Below are 6,976 nucleotides of genomic sequence, written 5' to 3'. Positions count from 1 at the left end.
CCTAAGCGGATTTGCGATCGAAAATCAAGCGGGCTCCTTCCATTAGTAGAACTATTCTAATCACATTCATGTTATTGCTGTTGATGATGATAATGTTATTGCAGTTAAATACCATAATTATTATTATTATTATTATTATTATTATTCTTTTTCTTCTTCTAAATCACGTCTCTCTCTCTCTAGCTGCCTTTCTACCAGTCAACTTCTGGTAAACCTAAATACATGCATAACAAGAGATGATGAAAAATCAAATAATTGTTTTGTTATAAAAAAGCAGTCCTTGAATTTCCTTCTAACAATACTCATTTATAGGGAAGTAATAAAATTAAAAGATGACAAATTATCTAAGAATATACCAAGTACCCTCAACTCAGTGGACAAAACAATAACTTTATATCACCAAGTGATATTACTCTGACCAATATATACGTCGAAGCATACTATCTTCTTTAGAAAAAGCCAACCTAATACAAAGAGATAGATATATATATATATATATACATAAATATACATACATACATAATGGAATTAATTTAAGAGAAAAAAGAAAAGCCAAAACAAACACTAGCGATATATATACATGACTAACATTCATTTTTATCCTTAAACTTTCTTCAAAGAGCAATGGGCACTTTAAACTAATAAGTGAGGCAATTTTTTCTTTAAATTATTTTTTCAAGGAACAAAAAATCCTTTCCATTAGTTACTCATTAACTTTTTCATTTTCTATTTACATGACTTGAGCTTAGAGCTCACATACAATAATAGGTAGGACTATAATTATGTTCTTTAATACTAATTTACTTCTAAACTCTTTTTTCAAGAATGCTAGACACCCTGAAGTTTTTTTTAGGAGTGTTGAGTGCCATGAAGTCATGTTAAAAGAAAATTTAATAAATATTATTAAAATATTAAATAATTTTATTTATACTTATTCATCCAAAATTTATAAATTATCTTTAAATATTAATAGCTCAAACTAATTCTTGAAAAATTTATAAATGACTTATAATTTTTTATATATCGATAATATTTTAATATTGATTAAGTTTCTTAAGTTTTTTATCATTTTTTGTAATTTTTTGGTCAGCTAAAATTTAATATTTTAATATTTTATTTTAACAAAACTTCAAGGTGTCTAGAATTCCTGAAAAAAAAAAAACTTCAAGGTACTTGGGGCTTTTGCAAAAAAAATTTAAGGATAAATTAACATCAAATGACATGGTTAGAGTCCCTCTTGTTACTCCATGTGAGCCTTATGCACATGCCACATTAATATAAAACGGCAAAGTTAATGAGTAACTAGGGAAAAAGGTTTTTTGTTCATCAAAGAAATAGTTTATGAAAAAATTGCCTCATTTATTTATACAGGGTGCTTAACGCTTCTAAAAAATATTTAAGATTAAAAGTGAACTTTGAACCATATATATATATATATATATATCTCACACACACACACACATAAAATGGCAATTGAATCGCACACACGCAGGCAGGCAAACACACACAGAGACACAGAGTGCGAAGGGGGTGAACCTTTCAAGTTGGAATGCAGCTATAAAGGCGACCTTGCTCCAACACACCAAGAATGTGCTATCAAGTGGTTTAGCATCAAAGGAAACAAAACATGTGGTATGTGTAAGGAGGAGGTTCGGAATAACATCCTTAAAATTTAAACCTGGTTAACTAAACTTGATTAGAGTAATTAAGTTTATTGGTGAGGTGTGTGGTTAGAAAGATCTAATAGACGTGTTTGCTTATAATTTCAGCTCTAAATAAGGGTTTAAAGTAAAATTGAGTCACTCAGATATAAAAAAGGAAGAAAATCTAAAGGATAAGGTTTTATGCCACACACTGCTACTTCTGATTAATTCACTATGACGTACGTGTGTCCGACAGCCAAAGACAGGCCTCTTTGTGTCATGTGCTACAATGAATGATGCGTCTATTGTGACGCATGGTCACTTTTTTATAGAAATAAGAGTATTCTGCAACTAGTGAAATGGAGAAAAAAGGGAGAAAAATGAAGAGAAGCATGAAGAGCTCTGCTAGATCTTAGAAGATTCAAGCATTTAAAGTATTTTAAAGCTTCTAAGCTCTAGAGGTAAGTTTTTCAAGTTTAAATATCTTCCTCTTTTATTTTCTCTAGTTGGAAAGTTAAAGTTTAATTGAGAATGATGATTTTTAATCTATAGAGGCTATGGGTCCGAATTCATTGATTTAAATAGAATTAATGGAAGTTGATTGAGCTATTTAAACCTAGCATTTATAGTGTTTTGAGTTTTAGTGGGTGTAGGGAAATAAATACCTGAAAATCCCACCATAAATTTGATAGTTAGTTCAATGTAACTCCATTAATGGTTATTTAAGAGTTTAATAAGGTTAATGCAAGTTAAAGGAAGTTAAGAAACCCTATAGGTATCCTTATATGTGAAGATATTGAATCTTAAAAGTGAAAAAGTGTTTGATTTGAAAGTGAAAATTATCCAAAAAGGGGTATTGATGATTAACATTGTAATTAATTATAGAGTGAGTATATTTGGCACCATTCAAGCTTTGTAAAAGTTTTAAGAATGTGTGTTTGAACTGTAAAACCTTTAACTTCTTAAAGGTTTGAGGTAGTTAAGGAAATTTTTTTTTATACTTTTGCGTGTTAATTGATTTATTGAGTTATACTTAAAAATTAAAGTGTGTGAAATTGAATAAAATGCAAGTGTGGCATGACTTACCTGAAAATCCACTATAATAGTCTTGTAAAGTTCAATGCCATGTTCTCCTTTGAAGTTCAATGATGTGATTTAATAATGGAGTTCAATGATTTTGTGTCATGTAGAGTATAACAAGTATGTGTTAATGAAGTTCAATGAGTATATATGATTGTTTGGAGTTCAATGATATGATGTATGGAGCTCAATGATGTGATTGTTTATGGAGATCAACAATGTGATTGATTATGCAGTAAATTGGAGTGAAATGATTAGTATATGTATTATATAATGTCCAATGATGAATTGAGTACAATGATAATGTTATGCATGCATGAATAGTGAAAGATTTGTATGCTATAAGAAATTTTATTTTTGATGCACTGCATGATCATGAGAGGTGGGAGTTCATATAAAAAGAAGAGTAGAGAAACACGTGGTAAGGCTTCCATCAGAGCTTAATAGTTTTCCTAAGTTTATCATATTTGTTGCCCCACTTATTCAATGAGATACTGTCTTATTAATTCAACGAGGGACTGAAACCTAGCTAGTTTTCTACTTGTTCAATGAGGAAGCTAGTCTTGAAAAAATTACACTCCCTAGTATGAGAAATGAGGAAAGCCGTGACTCACAAGTGAGTTAGGAAACCTTAGTTAGGTAGCCTCTCACATGTGTTTGGCTAGGGTAGTCTCAATTTATAAATGATCCTAATGTGTTATAGTTTACAATTTCATGTTAAAGACATAAAGAGGATATAAGGGAGCTATGATCATTCATATAGTGATAAAAGGGTACATAGTTATCTGTATTGTGACCCTAGTAAGACAAATCATATGATTAGTCTCATTTTGACATGAAATTGTATTATGAAGCCAAATATATATCATAAGCATGTGTTATTATGAATGTGAATCTTAAATATGCTCTTGAATGCATTATATAATTTGAATATGATATCCTTATCACTTGTATTTAACTTGACAAACATACATTAGTATAAGTTAGATTGATCTTGATTACTGAGTGGTTGTACTCACCCCATTATCTTCAATATTACAGAAACTAGCTCAAAGGGACAAGACTGTGGGAAACAACTTGAGCCATAAGATTACTATCCTATCTATAGGCCTCCTTTACTTTTTAAATATTAATGTGTATATTTTTGCATGATATTGCCAATCAGGGATAATTCATGTTATAACTTACTTGCATTATGTGTTTTGTTAAACTATTTTAGGCCCTAGAGTATATGTGTATTGATTGTGACACCTAGAGCAGGGTCAAAATATTAATGCAAGTAAAGGTTATGTGTAATACTTGACCAATGATGATTGATTGTTAGAATGCGTGCTTAGAGCTCCCCCTTCTATTTTTAAGGTTAAGGGGTTGAATATTGAAAATGTAATATACTTGTTAATTGTGAGATATATTGTATTGCACAAGTCTGTTTTGGTTCATTGAGCATGCTCTAGGTCATGTTTACAACTTTTGGATCTTGGTAGTAGTCTTTGGTACTCAAGTTGTGTGTAAATTATGAAAAGGAATGAATTTTATAATGAGTATCCAACTTTTGACTTAGAAATAATTTGAATGTGAAACTAAAGTCATTAGCTAGATTTAGGAGAAAGTTCTTTATAAATACTTAGATCACGTCAATCAAACATCAGATAGAAAAATAGGGCAAGTCAAAAATTCGTCCTAATTTTTGTTATTTGATAGCAGCATTGCTGTTAAAATTGTGTAATGCGCCACGGCATATGATGCTTGAGTCACAGCGCAGGTGTGACAAGCCACGGTGCAGGCCTGTTTTTCTATACTGTTTCACTATTTTTCAACTTTTACATAAATGTCTTAATTTTTTTCGAGATCTCATGCTTTTGCACATTTACAAATTCTAAATTTCAATTTGTAAAAATCTTTTGAGATGTTTTGAGCCTTGAAAACTTGGGATCCCATTTTGGTCAATTGGACAAACTTGATAATTACATTGATGCTTGGAGATTAGGGAGGATTAGTAAGAGTAACCTTACTGGTCTAACCTAAAGATTTTACATTTGGAACCTACCTGTCACTCTTCTGCAGATCCAAAGTGTCAGGGCTCGACATACTGGAGCATGTAAATCTCATATGAACAATTTGAATGAATATAGGTTGCTAATGATAAGTCAGTTTTTTCTATCAGATGACTTCTTTCAATTTTGAAGTTTATGGATACTGTGAAGTCTCTGGATACAATACACTTTGATAATTTATCATAATGTTTTGGACCTCCTGTTATGAGTTGGCAACATCAAATTCAGACACTACCATAACTATCAAGTATGACTTGCTTGTGATGAAAGTTCATTCCATGATATCCCTATTTGAAGCTTCATTCTCATGGCTTACACACTTAAAATAATCCTGAAGTAATGAAGTCAGTATTTTCCTTTGAGAGCTGCATTCTAATACAAGAGTCCTTTCATAGATCTGAAACTGAATGTTCTAATAACACCTTTGTTGATATTTTCGTTTTGTCTGCTTGTTTTGGTAGGGTTTGGCAGGAAGTGCCCGTTCTAGTCATTGTCAGCATGCTTGCATATTTCTGTTTTCTTGAGCAGCTATTGGTGAGAATAGCAGTCCACTCAGATCTGTCAAAGTTAATATACGTTTATTGTGTTCTTAGTTATTTGACTCTGCGCAGGTTGGAAAAATGGGTACTTCAGCAATTGTCATATCTCTTCCGTTTTCATGTGTATTGGGTCTACTCTCTTCCATGACATCATCCACAATGGGTAGGTTTGCAAAGATTCAGGTGAAGTTCTATCATGCTGCACGAGATTGACACCATCATTTTACATTATATAATAATCTGAAACCATGTGGCTATTGATAGTAGAGTTATACTGTTCTTCTTAATGAATACTTGCCTTTTTTTTTTTCGGTGCTTTGTTCATGATAGGTAGTTAGGATACAAATCGTTTACCAAACCCTAACCTTTGAAATTTGTTGTTCAGTGAAGAGCAGGTTCGTCTGGATTTATGCATCAGCACATTCTTAAGCTCTTTCAAACATGTGTATGTTCTCTTTTATGAATGATAATAATTAAGCAGAACCAATTACAGATCATAATTAAAATGAAAGGTGATTAACGCCCACCGTGGGGCTCGAACCCACCGCCCCAAGGTTAAGAGCCTTGCGCTCTACCGACTGAGCTAGACAGGCTTAGTTTTGAACTATCCTCCTCTCGTGTGTGCTTATATATACGTATATAAATTCATGATTGGATTCATCTATATATATATATATATATCGCAACTAGGACCAGTGCAAGTGCAGACCAAGCTGCTCTTGTGTGCACTGCACCTGTAGTCACTCTAAGCAATGAAGTTGCCACCACAGTTCGCAAGCATCATAATAATAATTATTATGCAGCCTTGCTGATGAATAAACGTGCCTGTGCTGTTATATATAGCACCTTGAAGCACCTCCAAATCCAGTAATAATTGACTCTCTCTGGTTAATTATACCCCAATCTTGTTCTTGATCTTTACACTTGTTTGTTTCACCGAATCCAATTCTCTGATAAAGGTACGGAGGATACCGGCATCTCTTTTGGGCCTGTTAAAGGTTCAGCCACTGGCAGATCAACACTCAATCTTGAGAATCGTTTGGATCATGATGAACATCCTCTTGCAATTACTGCAGTTGATGCGACTGTTGCTACAAGTGGAGTTCCTCCTTGGAGTTGGAGAGAAATTCCTATAAGCGGTGGGGAAGGTCAAACATGTGGAATAAGGGTTATAACAGTCAAATGTGGCGACTATACAAGAAGAATAGGCATTGATGGTACTTTAGAAGCCATCAAAAAGGAATAAGATCTGCTTTTCGGTTGAGAAGCGGCAAACGTTTGTTTTGGTTGGAGGATGAATACCAGATAATAAGGAGTCTTGACCGAGATATGCCTTTAGGAAATCACACTCTTCACCTTGATGAAGGTATTTTAAGCTTATTTAAATCTTCTTGAAATCATTATGCTTTGTGTCAACTTGTTTTGCAGGCGCAAGTTGGTTCTGCTTGCTTGTCAGAAAGCCAACAAGTGCGTTACTTCCACGCACAGACGGCTGAGGGACGGCATGGAGCAAGAATAAATGATGGCTTATTTTGAGTTACCTAATACAATTGATGTTAGTCCATCAATAATTACTGAGTAATTTGCTCTGTTGAATCATGTAACTTTTAGCCAGTGCCAGGATTTAGGTTCAGTCAGCAACAAAACAGATGAATAAGGA

General features: G+C 33.0%; 1 non-coding gene across 1 annotated transcript; it reads right to left on the bottom strand.

Moving 5' to 3' along the window:
- Positions 1-5,836: 5,836 nt before the first annotated feature.
- On the bottom strand, positions 5,837-5,909 carry TRNAK-CUU (transfer RNA lysine (anticodon CUU)). The gene has a single exon. It is a non-coding gene; the product is annotated as a tRNA-Lys (tRNA).
- Positions 5,910-6,976: the final 1,067 nt, after the last annotated feature.

This window comes from Prosopis cineraria, unplaced genomic scaffold (assembly GCF_029017545.1).
Source record: "Prosopis cineraria cultivar Desert tree isolate PC_DT_omini unplaced genomic scaffold, ASM2901754v1 PC349, whole genome shotgun sequence".
NCBI classification, from domain to species: domain Eukaryota; kingdom Viridiplantae; phylum Streptophyta; class Magnoliopsida; order Fabales; family Fabaceae; genus Prosopis; species Prosopis cineraria.
Note: the sequence above shows the minus strand (reverse complement) of the source record. Positions and strands in the feature narration are given on the sequence as shown.